Source organism: Eucyclogobius newberryi, unplaced genomic scaffold (genome assembly GCF_026437365.1).
Source record: "Eucyclogobius newberryi isolate DKJ021-1_F unplaced genomic scaffold, fEucNew1.0.hap1 SCAF_5, whole genome shotgun sequence".
Taxonomy (NCBI): domain Eukaryota; kingdom Metazoa; phylum Chordata; class Actinopteri; order Gobiiformes; family Gobiidae; genus Eucyclogobius; species Eucyclogobius newberryi.
In genome coordinates, this window is record NW_027316167.1 from 42,605,303 (window position 1) to 42,625,618 (window position 20,316).

A 20,316-nucleotide genomic window follows, 5' to 3' on the forward strand; every position below is an offset into this window, starting at 1 on the left:
TAAAGCTCTAAAGACACACCTTAGAGTGTATAAAGCTCTAAAGACACACCTCAGAGTGTTATAAAGCTCTAAAGACACACCTCAGAGTGTTATAAAGCTCTAAAGACACACCTTAGAGTGTATAAAGCTCTAAAGACACACCTCAGAGTGTATAACGCTCTAAAGACACACCTCAGAGTGTATAAAGCTCTAAAGACACACCTTAGAGTGTATAGAGCTCTAAAGACACACCTCAGAGTTATAAAGCTCTAAAGACACACCTCAGAGTGTTATAAAGCTCTAAAGACACACCTTAGAGTGGTATAAAGCTCTAAAGACACACCTCAGAGTTATGAAGCTCTAAAGACACACCTCAGAGTTATAAAGCTCTAAAGACACACCTTAGAGTGTATAAAGCTCTAAAGACACACCTCAGAGTGTATAAGGCTCTAAAGACACACCTCAGAGTGGTTTAAAGCTCTAAAGACACACCTCAGAGTGTATAAAGCTCTAAAGACACACCTCAGAGTATTTAAAGCTCTAAAGACACCTCAGAGTGGTTTAAAGCTCTAAAGACACACCTCAGAGTGTATAAAGCTCTAAAGACACACCTCAGAGTGTATAAAGCTCTAAATACACACCTCAGAGTGGTTTAAAGCTCTAAAGACACACCTCAGAGTGTATAAAGCTCTAAAGACACACCTCAGAGTGTATAAAGCTCTAAAGACACACCTCAGTGCGGTATAAAGCTCTAAAGACACACCTCAGAGTGTTATAAAGCTCTAACGACACACCTCAGAGTGTTATAAAGCTCTACAGACACACCTCAGAGTGGTATAAAGCTCTAAAGACACACCTCAGAGTTGTATAAAGCTCTAAAGACACACCTCAGAGTGTATAAAGCTCTAAAGACACACCTCAGAGTGGTTTAAAGCACTAAAGACACACCTCAGAGTGTATAAAGCTCTAAATACACACCTCAGAGTATTTAAAGGTCTAAAGACACACCTCAGCTCTAAAGACACACCTCAGAGTGGTATAAAGCTCTAAAGACACACCTCAGAGTGTATAAAGCTCTAAAGACACACCTCAGAGTGTATAAAGCTCTAAAGACACACCTCAGAGTGTATAAAGCTCTAAAGACACACCTTAGAGTGTATAAAGCTCTAAAGACACACCTCAGAGTGGTATAAAGCTCTAAAGACACACCTTAGAGTGTATAAAGCTCTAAAGACACACCTCAGAGTGTTATAAAGCTCTAAAGACACACCTCAGAGTGTTATAAAGCTCTAAAGACACACCTTAGAGTGTATAAAGCTCTAAAGACACACCTCAGAGTGTTTAAAGCTCTAAAGACACACCTCAGAGCGGTATTAAGCTCTAAAGACACACCTCAGAGTGTATAAAGCTCTAAAGACACACCTCAGAGTTTATAAAGCTCTAAAGACACACCTCAGAGTGTATTGCGCTCTAAAGACACACCTCAGAGTGTATAAAGCTCTAAAGACACACCTCAGAGTGTTATAAAGCTCTAAAGACACACCTTAGAGTGTATAAAGCTCTAAAGACACACTTCAGAGTGTTATAAAGCTCTAAAGACACACCTCAGAGTGTTATAAAGCTCTAAAGACACACCTCAGAGTGGTATAAAGCTCTAAAGACACACCTCAGAGTGTATAATGCTCTAAAGACACACCTCAGAGTGTTATAAAGCTCTAAAGACACACCTCAGAGTGTTATAAAGCTCTAAAGACACACCTTAGAGTGTATAAAGCTCTAAAGACACACCTCAGAGTGTTATAAAGCTCTAAAGACACACCTCAGAGTGTTATAAAGCTCTAAAGACACACCTCAGAGTGTTATAAAGCGCTAAAGACACACCTCAGAGTTACAAAGCTCTAAAGACACACCTTAGATTGTATAAAGCTCTAAAGACACACCTCAGAGTGTTATAAAGCTCTAAAGACACACCTCAGAGATTATAAAGCTCTAAAGACACACCTCAGAGTGGTATAAAGCTCTAAAGACACACCTCAGAGTCTTATAAAGCTCTAAAGACACACCTCAGAGTTATAAAGCTCTAAAGACACACCTTAGATTGTATAAAGCTCTAAAGACACACCTCAGAGTGTATAAAGCTCTAAAGACACACCTCAGAGTGGTATAAAGCTCTAAAGACACACCTAAGAGTGTATAAAGCTCTAAAGACACACCTCAGAGTGTTATAAAGCTCTAAAGACACACCTAAGAGTGGTATAAAGCTCTAAAGACACACCTCAGAGTGTATAAAGCTCTAAAGACACACCTCAGAGTGTTATAAAGCTCTAAAGACACACCTCAGAGTGGTATAAAGCTCTAAAGACACACCTCAGAGTGTATACAGCTCTAAAGACACACCTTAGAGTGTATAAAGCTCTAAAGACACACCTCAGAGTGTTATAAAGCTCTAAAGACACACCTCAGAGTGTTATAAAGCTCTAAAGACACACCTTAGAGTGTATAAAGCTCTAAAGACACACCTCAGAGTGTATAACGCTCTAAAGACACACCTCAGAGCGGTATTAAGCTCTAAAGACACACCTCAGAGTGTATAAAGCTCTAAAGACACACCTCAGAGTGTATAGAGCTCTAAAGACACACCTCAGAGTGTATAAAGCTCTAAAGACACACCTCAGAGTGGTATAAAGCTCTAAAGACACACCTCAGAGTGTATAAAGCTCTAAAGACACACCTCAGAGTGTATAAAGCTCTAAGGACACACCTCAGAGTGTATAAAGCTCTAAAGACACACCTCAGAGTGTATAAAGCTCTAAAGACACACATCAGAGCGGTATAAAGCTCTAAAGACACACCTCAGAGTGTTATAAAGCTCTAAAGACACACCTTAGAGTGTATAAAGCTCTAAAGACACACCTCAGAGTGTATAAAGCTCTAAAGACACACCTCAGAGTGTATAAAGCTCTAAAGACACACCTCAGAGTGGTTTAAAGCACTAAAGACACACCTCAGAGTGTATAAAGCTCTAAAGACACACCTCAGAGTGGTTTAAAGCTCTAAAGACACACCTCAGAGTGGTTTAAATCTCTAAAGACACACCTTAGAGTGTATAAAGCTCTAAAGACACACCTCAGAGTTATAAAGCTCTAAAGACACACCTCAGAGTTATAAAGCTCTAAAGACACACCTTAGATTGTATAAAGCTCTAAAGACACACCTCAGAGTGTATAAAGCTCTAAAGACACACCTCAGAGTGTTATAAAGCGCTAAAGACACACCTTAGATTGTATAAAGCTCTAAAGACACACCTCAGAGTGGTATAAAGCTCTAAAGACACACCTCAGAGTGTATAAAGCTCTAAAGACACACCTCAGAGTGTATAAAGCTCTAAAGACACACCTCAGAGTGTTATAAAGCTCTAAAGACACACCTCAGAGTGTATAAAGCTCTAAAGACACACCTCAGAGTGTATAAAGCTCTAAAGACAAACCTCAGAGCGGTATAAAGCTCTAAAGACACACCTCAGAGTGTATAAAGCTCTAAAGACACACCTCAGAGTGTTATAAAGCTCTAAAGACACACCTTAGAGTGTATAAAGCTCTAAGGACACACCTCAGAGTGTATAAGGCTCTAAAGACACACCTCAGAGTGGTTTAAAGCTCTAAAGACACACCTCAGAGTGTATAAAGCTCTAAAGACACACCTCAGAGTATTTAAAGCTCTAAAGACACCTCAGAGTGGTTTAAAGCTCTAAAGACACACCTCAGAGTGGTTTAAAGCTCTAAAGACACACCTCAGAGTGTATAAAGCTCTAAAGACACACCTCAGAGTGGTTTAAAGCTCTAAAGACACACCTCAGAGTGTATAAAGTTCTAAAGACACACCTCAGAGTGGTATAAAGCTCTAAAGACACACCTCAGAGTGTATAAAGCTCTAAAGACACACCTCAGAGTGTTATAAAGCTCTAAAGACACACCTCAGAGTATTTAAAGCTCTAAAGACACCTCAGAATGGTTTAAAGCTCTAAAGACACACCTCAGAGTGGTTTAAAGCTCTAAAGACACACCTCAGAGTGTATAAAGCTCTAAAGACACACCTCAGAGTGGTTTAAAGCTCTAAAGACACACCTCAGAGTGTATAAAGCTCTAAAGACACACCTCAGAGTTGTATAAAGCTCTAAAGACACACCTCAGAGTGTATAAAGCTCTAAAGACACACCTCAGAGTGTATAAAGCTCTAAAGACACACCTTAGAGTTATAAAGCTCTAAAGACACTTAGTCCTTTCCTTTCGGCAACTTTTAACTGGCACTTAATAAAACTCCTCCCCTCCTCGTGTGAAAGAGGACATCATGTCCCTCATGTCCCTCCGGTCCATCATGTCCCTGATACTAAAAGAAGTGAAGGAGCGACTGGACTGTGCCTCATAAAGACTATTTCTATTCTGAATATGACTATCGTATATACATCTCAAACTGAATCCACAAAGATCAGACACAGAACGACAAACACAAGACGACATAAGACCATCTTTATACACAATGAGACAAATACTAAAACAGCAAAATAAATATAGCCGTAAGCGGCAATGATCGGCCGTCACCACTCCACCGCCACGCAATGCAATTTTCCTCCTTTATTACATGTGCTGCCGCTATCGCGCCTTCCCCCTTTGCTGTACAAATATGGTCATTATTGTGTGCTTAAAATATCAATATTTTGGGAAAAGTTTGCGGATGCGCGGTAAAGACCGTATTTTTTAAAAGAAAAATTTGGTCCACTCCTGACCATGAGTCTCACCAATTTTTAGCTTAATTGGACTAACGCCCTTGGAGGAGTTTGTAAAAGTATAAAGTGTCAGCATGTTCAATGCTACGACGTAACAAATGTCACATAGTTATCATTACAACTTTTTTAATTAGCCAAAAATAGAATTTTGTGCAAAATTTGATACATTTCAGAAGAACAAAATTGTGTGGTCCCCATTCAAAAGGAATTATGTTTTAAATTCTTGGCAAAATGTGCGAACAGACTGTGACACTTTGAATAAAAAGTGTGATAACTTGGGTCTCATTGACTTGTTTGATCAGAACGTCAAAATGGAATTTTGAGCCAAATTTAATACAATTTTGAAAAATTAAATATTTCGCTCGCCATATCAAATTTGATTTCAATTTGTAGGGGGCAAAATAATCTGTATAACTTTTGATGTCCCACTCCTCAACACCGTTTTCACCAAATTGCAGCTTTTTTGGGCCATCGCCCTGGGTGGAGGACAGTGGCGGCTGGTGATTTTTTTTTAGGTGGGGCTATTTAAAATGTTGAATTTGGTAGATGTGATTTCCTGCATTCTGGTGCATTTTAGGCACTTCTCCACCTCTTTGTCGTCCCAGGGGGAGATAACACGTAGTAAAGTGGGAAATTCCCCCCAGAGCGACCGCGGTAAAGTGGCCCGCACGAGAAAATCTGTTGCATGATGTGGCTGTTAATTACGGTAATCGTAAAAAGCACGGCAGTGATGTTTGCTAAAACCACACATATATAATAACTACTAATTTAACACAACAGTGTGTCGTCCCAAACAAAAAAAACAAATCAGCCGTGCAATAGCAGAGCGCTCCGTTAAAACTAGTGTGCTCACATTAAAACTAGCTAACTAGCCCGCTAGCCGGCATCACTTTGTTTAATCGGCTGTCACAAACTCAGTGATTGTTTTCACAACTAATGTGTCCTTCATCCTACCAAATATAATGAAAGGGCCTGTAGTATTGCACCGTGAGCCAAGAGCAGAGTTTTGTTCATTTATCCTTCAATCTACTGTAAACAATGACATGATGAATCCACATGGCTGAGCACAATACTAGAACTTGTATAAATATCACAATTTCATCACCACAAACCAAAATGATCCTTCCTGATGCTGTGAGTGAATCTCTGGTGATCCTGCCATGAAGAGTCCAACTATCACACGCACAATCTCGGGAGAAGGTTCTGGTGAATGTCTTCCCCTTTTCGCTCATCTGTTGGGTCATGTTCACTTCTGGCTTGTCAGGTCCCAGTTGTTTCACAATGAGCTTTTCCTCAAAACTTCTTCTTCAAATCAAATCAAATCAATTTATTTTTTAAGGCCCAAAATCACAACAACAGTCGCCTCTGAGGGGCACAGGGAGAAATGAATCAACAATGTCTGTGGTGGCGATGAAGTCAGACAATGTCTGTGGTGGCGATGAAGTCAGACAATGTCTGTGGTGGCGATGAAGTCAGACAATGTCTGTGGTGGCGAGGGACGATGTCCCAGGGTCCTCTGTCCTTAGACTCTCCTTCTCGGCCAGGAAAAACTACAAAAAAAAAACCTCTTTGGGAAAAAAGCGTAGAAACCTGGAGGAGTTCCAGTGAAGGAGAGATCCGACTCTCACAGACGGACAGACGGACACAAGGAGACTGGAGCTGGACCCACTCTTCAGGCAGATGAGGGACCGACTGAGGCGAGCTGGACCCACTCCTCAGGCAGATGAGGGACCGTCCACACAGGGCAGGGACCACTTCACCAGGAGAGGGGCATCTGGGTCCACAGGTCCTCAGGAGTGAGAGAAAGAAAAAGAAGGTGGTGAACAGTTTGCAAGTGGAATTAAAAAATAAATATTGTTTGATAGAATAAGTCAAAAGAAGAGGACAGAGCTCAAGGTGTCATACTTCCCCCAGCACAGTTGCTGCTAGGGCAGCGGAGCTGAAACTGTGGGTTTGTATTTCTGTTCATAACTACTCTGACCATAAGTCATTTTGAAGAGGAACGTTTTAAGCCTGGACTTAAATGAAGAGACTGTGTCAGCATATTTAACATGGGCTGGAGCTGATTCCATAACACAGGAGCTTGGGAGCTAAACGCTCTACCTCCTACAGTACTTTTAGAGACTCTTGGCACCACCAGAAGGCCAGCATTCTGAGAGTGAAGAGCTCTGTTTGGATGATATGGTTCTATAGCATCTTTGAGGTGGGAGGGGCCATGTCATTTATGTCTTTGTAGGTCAAGAATAGAATTTTAAATTTGATTCTAAACTCGACAGGAGCCAGTGAAGAGACTTCAGCACTGGCGTAATGTGCTCTCTTCTTTTTGTGCCTGTTAGTAATCTTGCTGCTGCATTTTGAACCAGTTGAAAGCTTTTTATGGAGCTTTTAGGACACGCTGTGAGCAGGAGTTACAGTCTAATCTAGTCGTTACAAATGCATGGATAAGTTTTTCGGCATCACTTTTAGGCAGGATTCTTCTGATTTTGGCTCTTGTTGCGCAAATGGAAATAGGCTGTTTTACAAGCTTGATTTATATGAGCTTTAAATGAGAGCTCCTGGTCAAATAAGACTCCAAGGTTTTTTACAGTAGAACTGGAGGCTACACTGACATTGTCCAGTGTGACTATCTGCTCAGATAGAGCGTCTCGTAGATGCTTAGGGCCAGCACAATGACCTCGGTTTTTTCAGGGTTAAGAAGCAGGTAGTTTAGTGTCATCCAGGTTTTTATCTCCTTCACACAAGCACTAAGTCTGTCTACTTGATCGCTCTGATCAGGTTTCATTGATAAATACAGCTGAGTGTCGTCTGCAGAGCAGTGGAAGTTAATGCCATGTGACCTGATAATGTTGCCTAACGGCAGCATATAAAGAGTAAACAGAATTGGACCGAGTACTGAACCCTGTGGCACACCGTAAATTACTTTAGAGCTTGGTGAGGAGCTCTGGTTTACATTAACAAATTGGAACCTATCAGATAAATAGGATTTAAACCAGATGAGGGCGGGGCCTCTGAGGGCGGGGCCTCTGACACCTACATCACATTCTAACCTCTGCAGTAGAATGTTGTGGTCGATGGTCAAACGCTGAGGTCAGAACCAGGATTGAGACCAGTCCATCGTCAGCGGCTAATAACAAATCATTTGTGACTTTAACTAGTGCAGTTTCAGTGCTGTGGTGGGCTCTGGACCCTGCTGTGGTGGGCTCTGAACCCTGCTGTGGTGGGCTCTGAACCCTGCTGAGGTGGGCTCTAAACCCTGCTGTGGTGGGCTCTGAACCCTGCTGTGGTGGGCTCTGAACCCTGCTGTGGTGGGCTCTGAACCCTGCTGAGGTGGGCTCTGGACCCTGCTGTGGTGGGCTCTGAACCCTACTGTGGTGGGCTCTGAACCCCGCTGTGGTGGGCTCTGAACTGTGGTGGGCTCTGAACCCTGCTGTGGTGGGCTCTGAACCCTGCTGTGGTGGGCTCTGAACCCTGCTGTGGTGGGCTCTGAACCCTGCTGAGGTGGGCTCTGACCCTGCTGTGGTGGGCTCTGAACCCTGCTGTGGTGGGCTCTGAACCCTGCTGAGGTGGGCTCTGGACCCTGCTGTGGTGGGCTCTGAACCCTGCTGTGGTGGGCTCTGAACCCTGACTGGAAAACTTCAAATAAGTTATTGTCCTGCAGGTGGCGACAAAACTGTTTAATTAGAACTTTTTCAAGGATTTTAGAGACAAAGGGAAGATTATAAATAGGTCTGTAGTTTACCAATAGTTCAGGATCTAGATTAGGCTTTTTCAGAAGAGGTTTAATGACGTCATGTTTGAAGGATGTGGAACATAAACACTTTCTACTGAAGTATTTATTATATTAAGAATAGGGTCTATAATTAGGGGGAGAATGTCTTTGAGGAGTCTGCTTGGAATGGGGTCTAGGACACAAGTTGAGCTTTTAGAGGACATAATGGCTGAAGTTCTCTCTTGATCAACAGCTGAACCTTTCTAAGTTTACAGGTGGATTTATATGGGACGTTAGATTTACAGTTTGGGCTAGTTCAGGGCTAATAGCGGGGGTAATTTCATCTAATTTATCTCTGATTGTTTTTATTTTATTGTTAAAAAATAGGAGGAAATCATCAGAGCTGAGAGAAGCTGGGAGTGAGGGCTCTACTGCTGTGACAGTTTGTTACCATGGCTACAGTGCTGAAAAGGAATTTAGTGTTACTTTTGTTGACTTCTATTAGATTTGAATAATATCTGGTTTGGGCCTTACACAGAGCTGCTGATAGGACAGCAGGCAACTTTTCCTGCTTTTAGAGATTCTTCTGTGTGAGAGCGACAAAATAATCCCTCTAACTTTCTAACTTTGTTTATGTGAACGCAGTTCTTGGTTGTACCAGGGGGAGGCGCTTTGGCCTAATGACCTTCAGTTTTAATGGAGCTGCAACGTCAAGAGCAGACTTCAGAGAATTCATGGTCGACAAATTGATCACTTAAACTGGGACTAAAGCTGTTCTCAGCAGGATCACATGACATGATCACATGACATGATCACATGACATGTCACTGAATATTGGCTCTATTATTCCCTTGAATTTTGAGATAGATTTTTCAGATATTGTCCTTTTCATTATAACTTTATTTTGTGGGACTGGATGATCTTTAAGAATAAACTGAAATGTAATTATGAAATGATCTGACAATATAGGGTTTTGAGGGAGGACAATGAGGTCACTAATCTCTGTTCCATACGTTAGGACAAGATCCAGAGTGTTCTTATGAGTGTGAGTCGCTTTATTTATATTTTGAGTGAAACCAATGCTGTCTAACAAGGCGCTGAAGGCATTACTGAGAGAGTCATCACTCATGTTCACGTGGATATTAAAGTCTCCAGCTATAACTATTTTATCCCAGGCTAACACTAAGTTTGATATAAAGTCAGAAAACTCTGTTAAAAACTCTGAATAGGGACCAGGAGGTCAGTAGATAACTATGAACAAAACTCCTTTTTGGTTTTTCATATTTGGACATGTGATCGACAGCATAAGGCTTTCAAATGAGTGAAATGCATTGTTAGTTTTAGGGCTCATGAGTCGCTTGAGTGGGAGATCACTGCCACACCACCACCTCGGCCTGTGCTCCTGGCAGTCTGAAAGTTAACATGGCTGGGTGGGGTTAACATGGGTGGGTGGGGTTAACATGGGTGGGTGGGGTTAACGTGGGTGGGTGGGGTGGACTCACAGACTTTAGTCTGATGTAGTCGTCTTGTTGAAGCCACGTTTCAGTTCGAGCTGAAGATCTATGTTATAGTCACTAATTAATTCATTAACTAAGAGCGATTTGGAGGAAATTGCTCTAATGTTTAGCAGTCCACATTTTACGTGTTTATTCATTTGTTTATTTGTGTCATTTGTGATTGTTATTTTCCTTAAGTTATTTGGTCTGACGCCTGAAATAGTTTTTCTGAGATGTGACTTTTTGGCATTATTTGTACGAGGGACACGAGGGACACGAGGGACACGAGGGACACATACAGTCTCTATCTGTCTTGAATCTGAACACTTCACATGTAACAGAACGGGCGAGAGTTCAGCGACAGAGGAGCGTCTTGAACTGCTGCTCTGCACCTGGGGCTCATCCCTAGATGGTCACTTAACACGACTAAGACTATCGGTCAAATTCCGAACTAATAGGGATGTACCCTCCGAAGGTCGGATGGATGCCATCCCTGCGTATGAGCCCGGGCTTTCCCCAAAACGCACTCCAGTTATCAATAAAGACAACGTTGTTTTGAGGGCACCATCTGGATAACCAGTTGTTGAATGCTGAAAGACGGCTGTACAATTCAGCATTGATCTTCAGAAGCAGATTTAAGGATTTGACTGAATTTGCGGCAAATTCATCCGACGTCGCCATTTGACACACTTCAACATGTGTAAACAAGCAGCTGCAGCGGTGCATCTTGGTACTTTTGGGCAATAAAAAAAATATAAAATTCCTCGACGATGATTGGCGGATATGTATTCTTTTTTGCCTAGCAACAGGGGAGCCATTGGCTTAAATACAGCACAATGGCTGATCCAACAAGCGCCCCGGCACGAGCCTATTGGCTCCTACACCAAACATGATAAACGTTCACCTTTTAAACGTGGAACTTGAAAGTGAATGTAAATATAATTCTGGAGAGTTCTAAAGCCATAAAGCAAAATCATCAATAGCATCTAATTAACACAGGTTATTTTTTCAAAATGAGAGATTATTTAAAAAATTAAATGAAATAAAAACAGGCAGTCAGGTCAGGGGGGGCGGCGCCCCAGCGCCCCCTATGGGCGAGCCGCCACTGGTGGAGTATGACGTTTAGAAAAAACTCCTGAGTCATGCTTTGCAAATTTGGATCCAATATGGTCGACATTTGGTTGGGCGAACGTCGCTGAAACAATATTTGTTACTTCTCTTGTCATCATCTACCTCTGCACACAATTTCATGATTCTACGATCAGATTTTTTTGTCCATTTCCTGTCTCTCAGTGCAATTTTTGTACATTTGGGGGCGCTGACGAGCAACATTTTTGAATTTTAGAAAAAAAAAAGAGCCAGAATGTAAAGAGGTCCGATTTTTAAAGGTGTGTACATTTTTGTGACTTTTGGTCAATGTTCATGAGGCGATGTTCATGAGGTGATGTTCATGAGGTGATGTTCATGAGGTGATGTTCATGAGGCGATGTTCATGAGGCGATGTTCATGAGGCGATGTTCATGAGGCGATGTTCATGAGGCGATGTTCATGAGGTGATGTTCATGAGGTGATGTTCATGAGGTGATGTTCATGAGGTGATGTTCATGTTGTGATGTTCATGAGGCGATGTTCATGAGGCGATGTTCATGTTGTGATGTTCATGAGGTGATGTTCATGAGGTGATGTTCATGAGGTGATGTTCATGAGGCGATGTTCATGAGGTGATGTTCATGAGGTGATGTTCATGTTGTGATGTTCATGAGGTGATGTTCATGAGGCGATGTTCATGTTGTGATGTTCATGAGGTGATGTTCATGAGGTGATGTTCATGAGGCGATGTTCATGAGGTGATGTTCATGAGGTGATGTTCATGAGGTGATGTTCATGTTGTGATGTTCATGAGGTGATGTTCATGTTGTGATGTTCATGAGGTGATGTTCATGAGGCGATGTTCATGAGGTGATGTTCATGAGGTGATGTTCATGTTGTGATGTTCATGAGGCGATGTTCATGAGGCGATGTTCATGAGGTGATGTTCATGTTGTGATGTTCATGAGGCGATGTTCATGAGGCGATGTTCATGAGGCGATGTTCATGAGGTGATGTTCATGAGGCGATGTTCATGAGGCGATGTTCATGAGGATGTAAAGCTTTGTGGCCCCTCGAGGAAACTGCTGTTGTGATTTTGAATGTTACAAAAATACTTTGAATTGAATCACTATAATAATGTTCCATGTTCCTCCTACAGTCGGAGCACGAGGAGTGCATGAGTGGAGGAGGGGTGCATGAGTGGAGGAGGAGTGCATGAGTGGAGGAGTGCATGAGTGGAGGAGGAATGCATGAGTGGAGGAGTGCATGAGTGGAGGAGGAGTGCATGAGTGGAGGAGTGCATGAGTGGAGGAGTGCATGAGTGGAGGAGGAGTGCATGAGTGGAGGAGGAGTGCATGAGTGGAGGAGTGCATGAGTGGAGGAGGAGTGCATGAGTGGAGGAGGAGTGCATGAGTGGAGGAGTGCATGAGTGGAGGAGGAGTGCATGAGTGGAGGAGTGCATGAGTGGAGGAGTGCATGAGTGGAGGAGGATTGCATGAGTGGAGGAGGAGTGCATGAGTGGAGGAGGAGTGCATGAGTGGAGGAGGAGTGCATGATTGGAGGAGGAGTGCATGAGTGGAGGAGTGCATGAGTGGAGGAGGATTGCATGAGTGGAGGAGGAGTGCATGAGTGGAGGAGGAATGCATGAGTGGAGGAGGAGTGCATGAGTGGAGGAGGAGTGCATGAGTGGAGGAGGAGTGCATGAGTGGAGGAGGAGTGCATGAGTGGAGGAGTGCATGAGTGGAGGAGGAGTGCATGAGTGGAGGAGTGCATGAGTGGAGGAGTGCATGAGTGGAGGAGGATTGCATGAGTGGAGGAGGAGTGCATGAGTGGAGGAGGAGTGCATGAGTGGAGGAGGAGTGCATGAGTGGAGGAGGAGTGCATGAGTGGAGGAGGATTGCATGAGTGGAGGAGGAGTGCATGAGTGGAGGAGGAGTGCATGAGTGGAGGAGTGCATGAGTGGAGGAGTGCATGAGTGGAGGAGGAGTGCATGAGTGGAGGAGGAGTGCATGAGTGGAGGAGTGCATGAGTGGAGGAGGAGTGCATGAGTGGAGGAGTGCATGAGTGGAGGAGGAGTGCATGAGTGGAGGAGGAGTGCATGAGTGGAGGAGGAGTGCATGAGTGGAGGAGGAGTGCATGAGTGGAGGAGTGCATGAGTGGAGGAGTGCATGAGTGGAGGAGGAGTGCATGAGTGGAGGAGGAGTGCATGAGTGGAGGAGGAGTGCATGAGTGGAGGAGTGCATGAGTGGAGGAGTGCATGAGTGGAGGAGGAGTGCATGAGTGGAGGAGGAGTGCATGAGTGGAGGAGGAGTGCATGAGTGGAGGAGGAGTGCATGAGTGGAGGAGTGCATGATTGGAGGAGTGCATGAGTGGAGGAGGAGTGCATGAGTGGAGGAGGAGTGCATGAGTGGAGGAGGAGTGCATGAGTGGAGGAGGAGTGCATGAGTGGAGGAGGAGTGCATGAGTGGAGGAGGAGTGCATGAGTGGAGGAGGAGTGCATGAGTGGAGGAGTGCATGAGTGGAAGAGGAGTGCATGAGTGGAGGAGTGCATGAGTGGAGGAGGAGTGCATGAGTGGAGGAGTGCATGAGTGGAGGAGTGCATGAGTGGAGGAGGAGTGCATGAGTGGAGGAGGAGTGCATGAGTGGAGGAGGAGTGCATGAGTGAAGGAGTGCATGAGTGGAGGAGGAGTGCATGAGTGGAGGAGTGCATGAGTGGAGGAGGAGTGCATGAGTGGAGGAGTGCATGAGTGGAGGAGGAGTGCATGAGTGGAGGAGGAGTGCATGAGTGGAGGAGTGCATGAGTGGAGGAGGAGTGCATGAGTGGAGGAGGAGTGCATGAGTGGAGGAGTGCATGAGTGGAGGAGGAGTGCATGAGTGGAGGAGTGCATGAGTGGAGGAGTGCATGAGTGGAGGAGGAGTGCATGAGTAGAGGAGTGCATGAGTGGAGGAGGTGTGCATGAGTGGAGGAGGAGTGCTTGAGTGGAGGAGGAGTGCATGAGTGGAGGAGGAGTGCATGAGTGGAGGAGGAGTGCATGAGTGGAGGAGGAGTGCATGAGTGGAGGAGTGCATGAGTGGAGGAGGAGTGCATGAGTGGAGGAGTGCATGAGTGGAGGAGTGCATGAGTGGAGGAGGAGTGCATGAGTGGAGGAGGAGTGCATGAGTGGAGGAGGAGTGCATGAGTGGAGGAGTGCATGAGTGGAGGAGTGCATGAGTGGAGGAGTGCATGAGTGGAGGAGGAGTGCATGAGTGGAGGAGTGCATGAGTGGAGGAGGAGTGCATGAGTGGAGGAGTGCATGAGTGGAGGAGGAGTGCATGAGTGGAGGAGTGCATGAGTGGAGGAGGAGTGCATGAGTGGAGGAGTGCATGAGTGGAGGAGGAGTGCATGAGTGGAGGAGTGCATGAGTGGAGGAGTGCATGAGTGGAGGAGGAGTGCATGAGTAGAGGAGTGCATGAGTGGAGGAGGTGTGCATGAGTGGAGGAGGAGTGCTTGAGTGGAGGAGGAGTGCATGAGTGGAGGAGGAGTGCATGAGTGGAGGAGGAGTGCATGAGTGGAGGAGGAGTGCATGAGTGGAGGAGGAGTGCATGAGTGGAGGAGTGCATGAGTGGAGGAGGAGTGCATGAGTGGAGGAGTGCATGAGTGGAGGAGTGCATGAGTGGAGGAGGAGTGCATGAGTGGAGGAGGAGTGCATGAGTGGAGGAGGAGTGCATGAGTGGAGGAGTGCATGAGTGGAGGAGTGCACGAGTGGAGGAGGAGTGCATGAGTGGAGGAGGAGTGCATGAGTGGAGGAGGAGTGCATGAGTGGAGGAGGAGTGCATGAGTGGAGGAGTGCATGAGTGGAGGAGTGCACGAGTGGAGGAGGAGTGCATGAGTGGAGGAGTGCATGAGTGGAGGAGGAGTGCATGAGTGGAGGAGGAGTGCATGAGTGGAGGAGTGCATGAGTGGAGGAGTGCATGAGTGGAGGAGGAGTGCATGAGTGGAGGAGGAGTGCATGAGTGGAGGAGTGCATGAGTGGAGGAGGAGTGCATGAGTGGAGGAGTGCATGAGTGGAGAAGGAGTGCATGAGTGGAGGAGTGCATGAGTGGAGGAGTGCATGAGTGGAGGAGGAGTGCATGAGTGGAGGAGTGCATGAGTGGAGGAGGAGTGCATGAGTGGAGGAGGAGTGCATGAGTGGAGGAGTGCATGAGTGGAGGAGGAGTGCATGAGTGGAGGAGTGCATGAGTGGAGGAGTGCATGAGTGGAGGAGGAGTGCATGAGTGGAGGAGGAGTGCATGAGTGGAGGAGGAGTGCATGAGTGGAGGAGTGCATGAGTGGAGGAGTGCATGAGTGGAGGAGGAGTGCATGAGTGGAGGAGGAGTGCATGAGTGGAGGAGGAGTGCATGAGTGGAGGAGGAGTGCATGAGTAGAGGAGTGCATGAGTGGAGGAGGTGTGCATGAGTGGAGGAGGAGTGCTTGAGTGGAGGAGGAGTGCATGAGTGGAGGAGGAGTGCATGAGTGGAGGAGGAGTGCATGAGTGGAGGAGGAGTGCATGAGTGGAGGAGGAGTGCATGAGTGGAGGAGTGCATGAGTGGAGGAGGAGTGCATGAGTGGAGGAGTGCATGAGTGGAGGAGTGCATGAGTGGAGGAGGAGTGCATGAGTGGAGGAGGAGTGCATGAGTGGAGGAGGAGTGCATGAGTGGAGGAGTGCATGAGTGGAGGAGTGCATGAGTGGAGGAGGAGTGCATGAGTGGAGGAGGAGTGCATGAGTGGAGGAGGAGTGCATGAGTGGAGGAGGAGTGCATGAGTGGAGGAGGAGTGCATGAGTGGAGGAGGAGTGCATGAGTGGAGGAGGAGTGCATGAGTGGAGGAGTGCATGAGTGGAGGAGGAGTGCATGAGTGGAGGAGGAGTGCATGAGTGGAGGAGTGCATGAGTGGAGGAGTGCATGAGTGGAGGAGGAGTGCATGAGTGGAGGAGAAGTGCATGAGTGGAGGAGTGCATGAGTGGAGGAGGAGTGCATGAGTGGAGGAGTGCATGAGTGGAGGAGGAGTGCATGAGTGGAGGAGTGCATGAGTGGAGGAGGAGTGCATGAGTGGAGGAGGAGTGCATGAGTGGAGGAGTGCATGAGTGGAGGAGGAGTGCATGAGTGGAGGAGTGCATGAGTGGAGGAGGAGTGCATGAGTGGAGGAGGAGTGCATGAGTGGAGGAGGAGTGCATGAGTGGAGGAGGAGTGCATGAGTGGAGGAGTGCATGAGTGGAGGAGGAGTGCATGAGTGGAGGAGGAGTGCATGAGTGGAGGAGTGCATGAGTGGAGGAGGAGTGCATGAGTGGAGGAGGAGTGCATGAGTGGAGGAGGAGTGCATGAGTGGAGGAGTGCATGAGTGGAGGAGGAGTGCATGAGTGGAGGAGTGCATGAGTGGAGGAGGAGTGCATGAGTGGAGGAGGAGTGCATGAGTGGAGGAGTGCATGAGTGGAGGAGTGCATGAGTGGAGGAGGAGTGCATGAGTGGAGGAGTGCATGAGTGGAGGAGGAGTGCATGAGTGGAGGAGGAGTGCATGAGTGGAGGAGGAGTGCATGAGTGGAGGAGTGCATGAGTGGAGGAGTGCATGAGTGGAGGAGGAGTGCATGAGTGGAGGAGGAGTGCATGAGTGGAGGAGGAGTGCATGAGTGGAGGAGTGCATGAGTGGAGGAGGAGTGCATGAGTGGAGGAGGAGTGCATGAGTGGAGGAGTGCATGAGTGGAGGAGGAGTGCATGAGTGGAGGAGGAGTGCATGAGTGGAGGAGGAGTGCATGAGTGGAGGAGTGCATGAGTGGAGGAGGAGTGCATGAGTGGAGGAGGAGTGCATGAGTGGAGGAGGAGTGCATGAGTGGAGGAGGAGTGCATGAGTGGAGGAGTGCATGAGTGGAGGAGTGCATGAGTGGAGGAGTGCATGAGTGGAGGAGGAGTGCATGAGTGGAGGAGTGCATGAGTGGAGGAGGAGTGCATGAGTGGAGGAGTGCATGAGTGGAGGAGGAGTGCATGAGTGGAGGAGTGCATGAGTGGAGGAGGAGTGCATGAGTGGAGGAGTGCATGAGTGGAGGAGGAGTGCATGAGTGGAGGAGTGCATGAGTGGAGGAGTGCATGAGTGGAGGAGGAGTGCATGAGTAGAGGAGTGCATGAGTGGAGGAGGTGTGCATGAGTGGAGGAGGAGTGCTTGAGTGGAGGAGGAGTGCATGAGTGGAGGAGGAGTGCATGAGTGGAGGAGGAGTGCATGAGTGGAGGAGGAGTGCATGAGTGGAGGAGGAGTGCATGAGTGGAGGAGTGCATGAGTGGAGGAGGAGTGCATGAGTGGAGGAGTGCATGAGTGGAGGAGTGCATGAGTGGAGGAGGAGTGCATGAGTGGAGGAGGAGTGCATGAGTGGAGGAGGAGTGCATGAGTGGAGGAGTGCATGAGTGGAGGAGTGCATGAGTGGAGGAGGAGTGCATGAGTGGAGGAGGAGTGCATGAGTGGAGGAGGAGTGCATGAGTGGAGGAGGAGTGCATGAGTGGAGGAGGAGTGCATGAGTGGAGGAGGAGTGCATGAGTGGAGGAGTGCATGAGTGGAGGAGGAGTGCATGAGTGGAGGAGTGCATGAGTGGAGGAGGAGTGCATGAGTGGAGGAGGAGTGCATGAGTGGAGGAGGAGTGCATGAGTGGAGGAGGAGTGCATGAGTGGAGGAGGAGTGCATGAGTGGAGGAGTGCATGAGTGGAGGAGGAGTGCATGAGTGGAGGAGGAGTGCATGAGTGGAGGAGTGCATGAGTGGAGGAGGAGTGCATGAGTGGAGGAGGAGTGCATGAGTGGAGGAGGAGTGCATGAGTGGAGGAGTGCATGAGTGGAGGAGGAGTGCATGAGTGGAGGAGTGCATGAGTGGAGGAGGAGTGCATGAGTGGAGGAGGAGTGCATGAGTGGAGGAGTGCATGAGTGGAGGAGGAGTGCATGAGTGGAGGAGTGCATGAGTGGAGGAGTGCATGAGTGGAGGAGGAGTGCATGAGTGGAGGAGTGCATGAGTGGAGGAGGAGTGCATGAGTGGAGGAGGAGTGCATGAGTGGAGGAGTGCATGAGTGGAGGAGGAGTGCATGAGTGGAGGAGGAGTGCATGAGTGGAGGAGGAGTGCATGAGTGGAGGAGTGCATGAGTGGAGGAGTGCATGAGTGGAGGAGGAGTGCATGAGTGGAGGAGGAGTGCATGAGTGGAGGAGGAGTGCATGAGTGGAGGAGGAGTGCATGAGTGGAGGAGGAGTGCATGAGTGGAGGAGGAGTGCATGAGTGGAGGAGGAGTGCATGAGTGGAGGAGTGCATGAGTGGAGGAGGAGTGCATGAGTGGAGGAGGAGTGCATGAGTGGAGGAGGAGTGCATGAGTGGAGGAGGAGTGCATGAGTGGAGGAGTGCATGAGTGGAGGAGTGCATGAGTGGAGGAGGAGTGGAGGAGGAGTGCATGAGTGGAGGAGGAGTGCATGAGTGGAGGAGGAGTGCATGAGTGGAGGAGTGCATGAGTGGAGGAGGAGTGCATGAGTGGAGGAGGAGTGCATGAGTGGTTTAGACTAAGATGGAACATCTCATCAGTCCCATGTGTCGTAAGAGACTTAAGTGAAGAGACTGTGTCGGGCCGACACAGTCTCTTCACTTAAGTCCAGGATGAAACGTTCCTCTTTAAGTGACTCGTGGTCGAGTTCCAACAGAAATATAAAGCTTCAGCTTCAGCAGCTCCTCTGGGAGAATGAGCTCTGTCCTCTGATAAAGACTTCGACTGTCTGTCTCACCTTGTCTGTCTCACCTTGTCTCACCTTGTCTGTCTCACCTTGTCTCGCCATGTCTCTCCTCGTCTGTCTCGCCTTGTCTCACCTTGTCTCACCTCATTTGTCTCGCCTGGTCTCTCCTCGTCTGTCTCGCCTTGTCTCTCCTCGTCTGTCTCACCTTGTCACACCTCGTCTGTCTCGCCTTGTCTCAAGGGGATGGGCGGGGACAGGGGGTAGGTGGACCGTCTCATATTGTCTCACGGGGATGAGCGGGGACAGGGGGTAGGTGGAATGTCTCATCTTGTCTCACGGGGATGGGCGGGGACAGGGGGTAGGTGGACCGTCTCATATTGTCTCACGGGGATGAGCGGGGACAGGGGGTAGGTGGAATGTCTCATCTTGTCTCACGGGGATGGGCGGGGACAGGGGGTAGGTGGACCGTCTCATCTTGTCTCACGGGCATGAGCGGGAACAGGGGTAGGTGGACCGTCTCATCTTGTCTCACGGGCATGAGCGGGGACAGGGGGTAGGTGGACCGTCTCATCTTGTCTCACGGGGGTTGGGCGGGGACAGGGGGTAGGTGGACAGTCTCATCTTGTCTCACGGGGGTTGGGCGGGGACAGGGGGTAGGTGGACAGTCTCGTCTTCTTTAACATGCCAGGCTCTACGTTGTCCTCAGCATGGCAGGTCCAGTCCCAGTTCCAAGAATTTGCTGAATGTCCTCCTTGCCTGTCTTCCCCGTTTCACATATTTATACGGACAGTATTAGCATGTCTTTTGTAAGGTTAGGACACTGTGAAGACCTACAAGAGACACCACCGCGTGAGACAAACTGTCTTCTCTCCACGTAAAGGACTCCTGTAGTTACTGTGAATAAAGCATGATTCTGTCCACATTCCAGAGACACAAAGTGTCCACAGCTCCAGTGTAAACAAACAGCTGGACCACGTCCTCCTCCCTGGGCAATAAGACGCTGACTTCCTGTTTGTGTGGGACACAGGGTTATGCTATTTCAATCAAAGGGCAGCAGATTCCCAGCTCCAGCAGGCTCCTCCCCCCCTCCTGCTCCTCCTGCTTCTCCTCCTCCCCCTCCTCCTCCTGCCCTCCCCCTCCCACTCCTCCCCCTCCTCCTCCTCCTCCCCCTCCTCCTGCTCCTCCTCCCACTCCTCCCCCTCCTCCTGCTCCTCCTCCCCCTCCCACTCCTCCTACTCCTCCCCCTCCCACTCCCCCCCTCCTCCTCCTCCCCCTCCTCCTCCTGCTCCTCCTCCTGCTACTCCTGCTCCTCCTCCTTCCCACTCCTCCCACTCCTCCCCCTCACACTCCTCCCCCTCCTCCTGCTCCTCCTCCTCCTCCCCCTTCCCACTCCTCCTACTCCTCCCACTCCTCCCACTCCTCCTGCTCCTCCTCCTGCTCCTCCCACTGCTCCTCCTCCTCCTGCTCCCACTCCTCCCCCTCCTCCTACTCCTCCCCCTCCCACTCCTCCCCCTCCTCCTCCCACTCCTCCTCCTCCTGCTCCTCCTTGTGCTCCTCC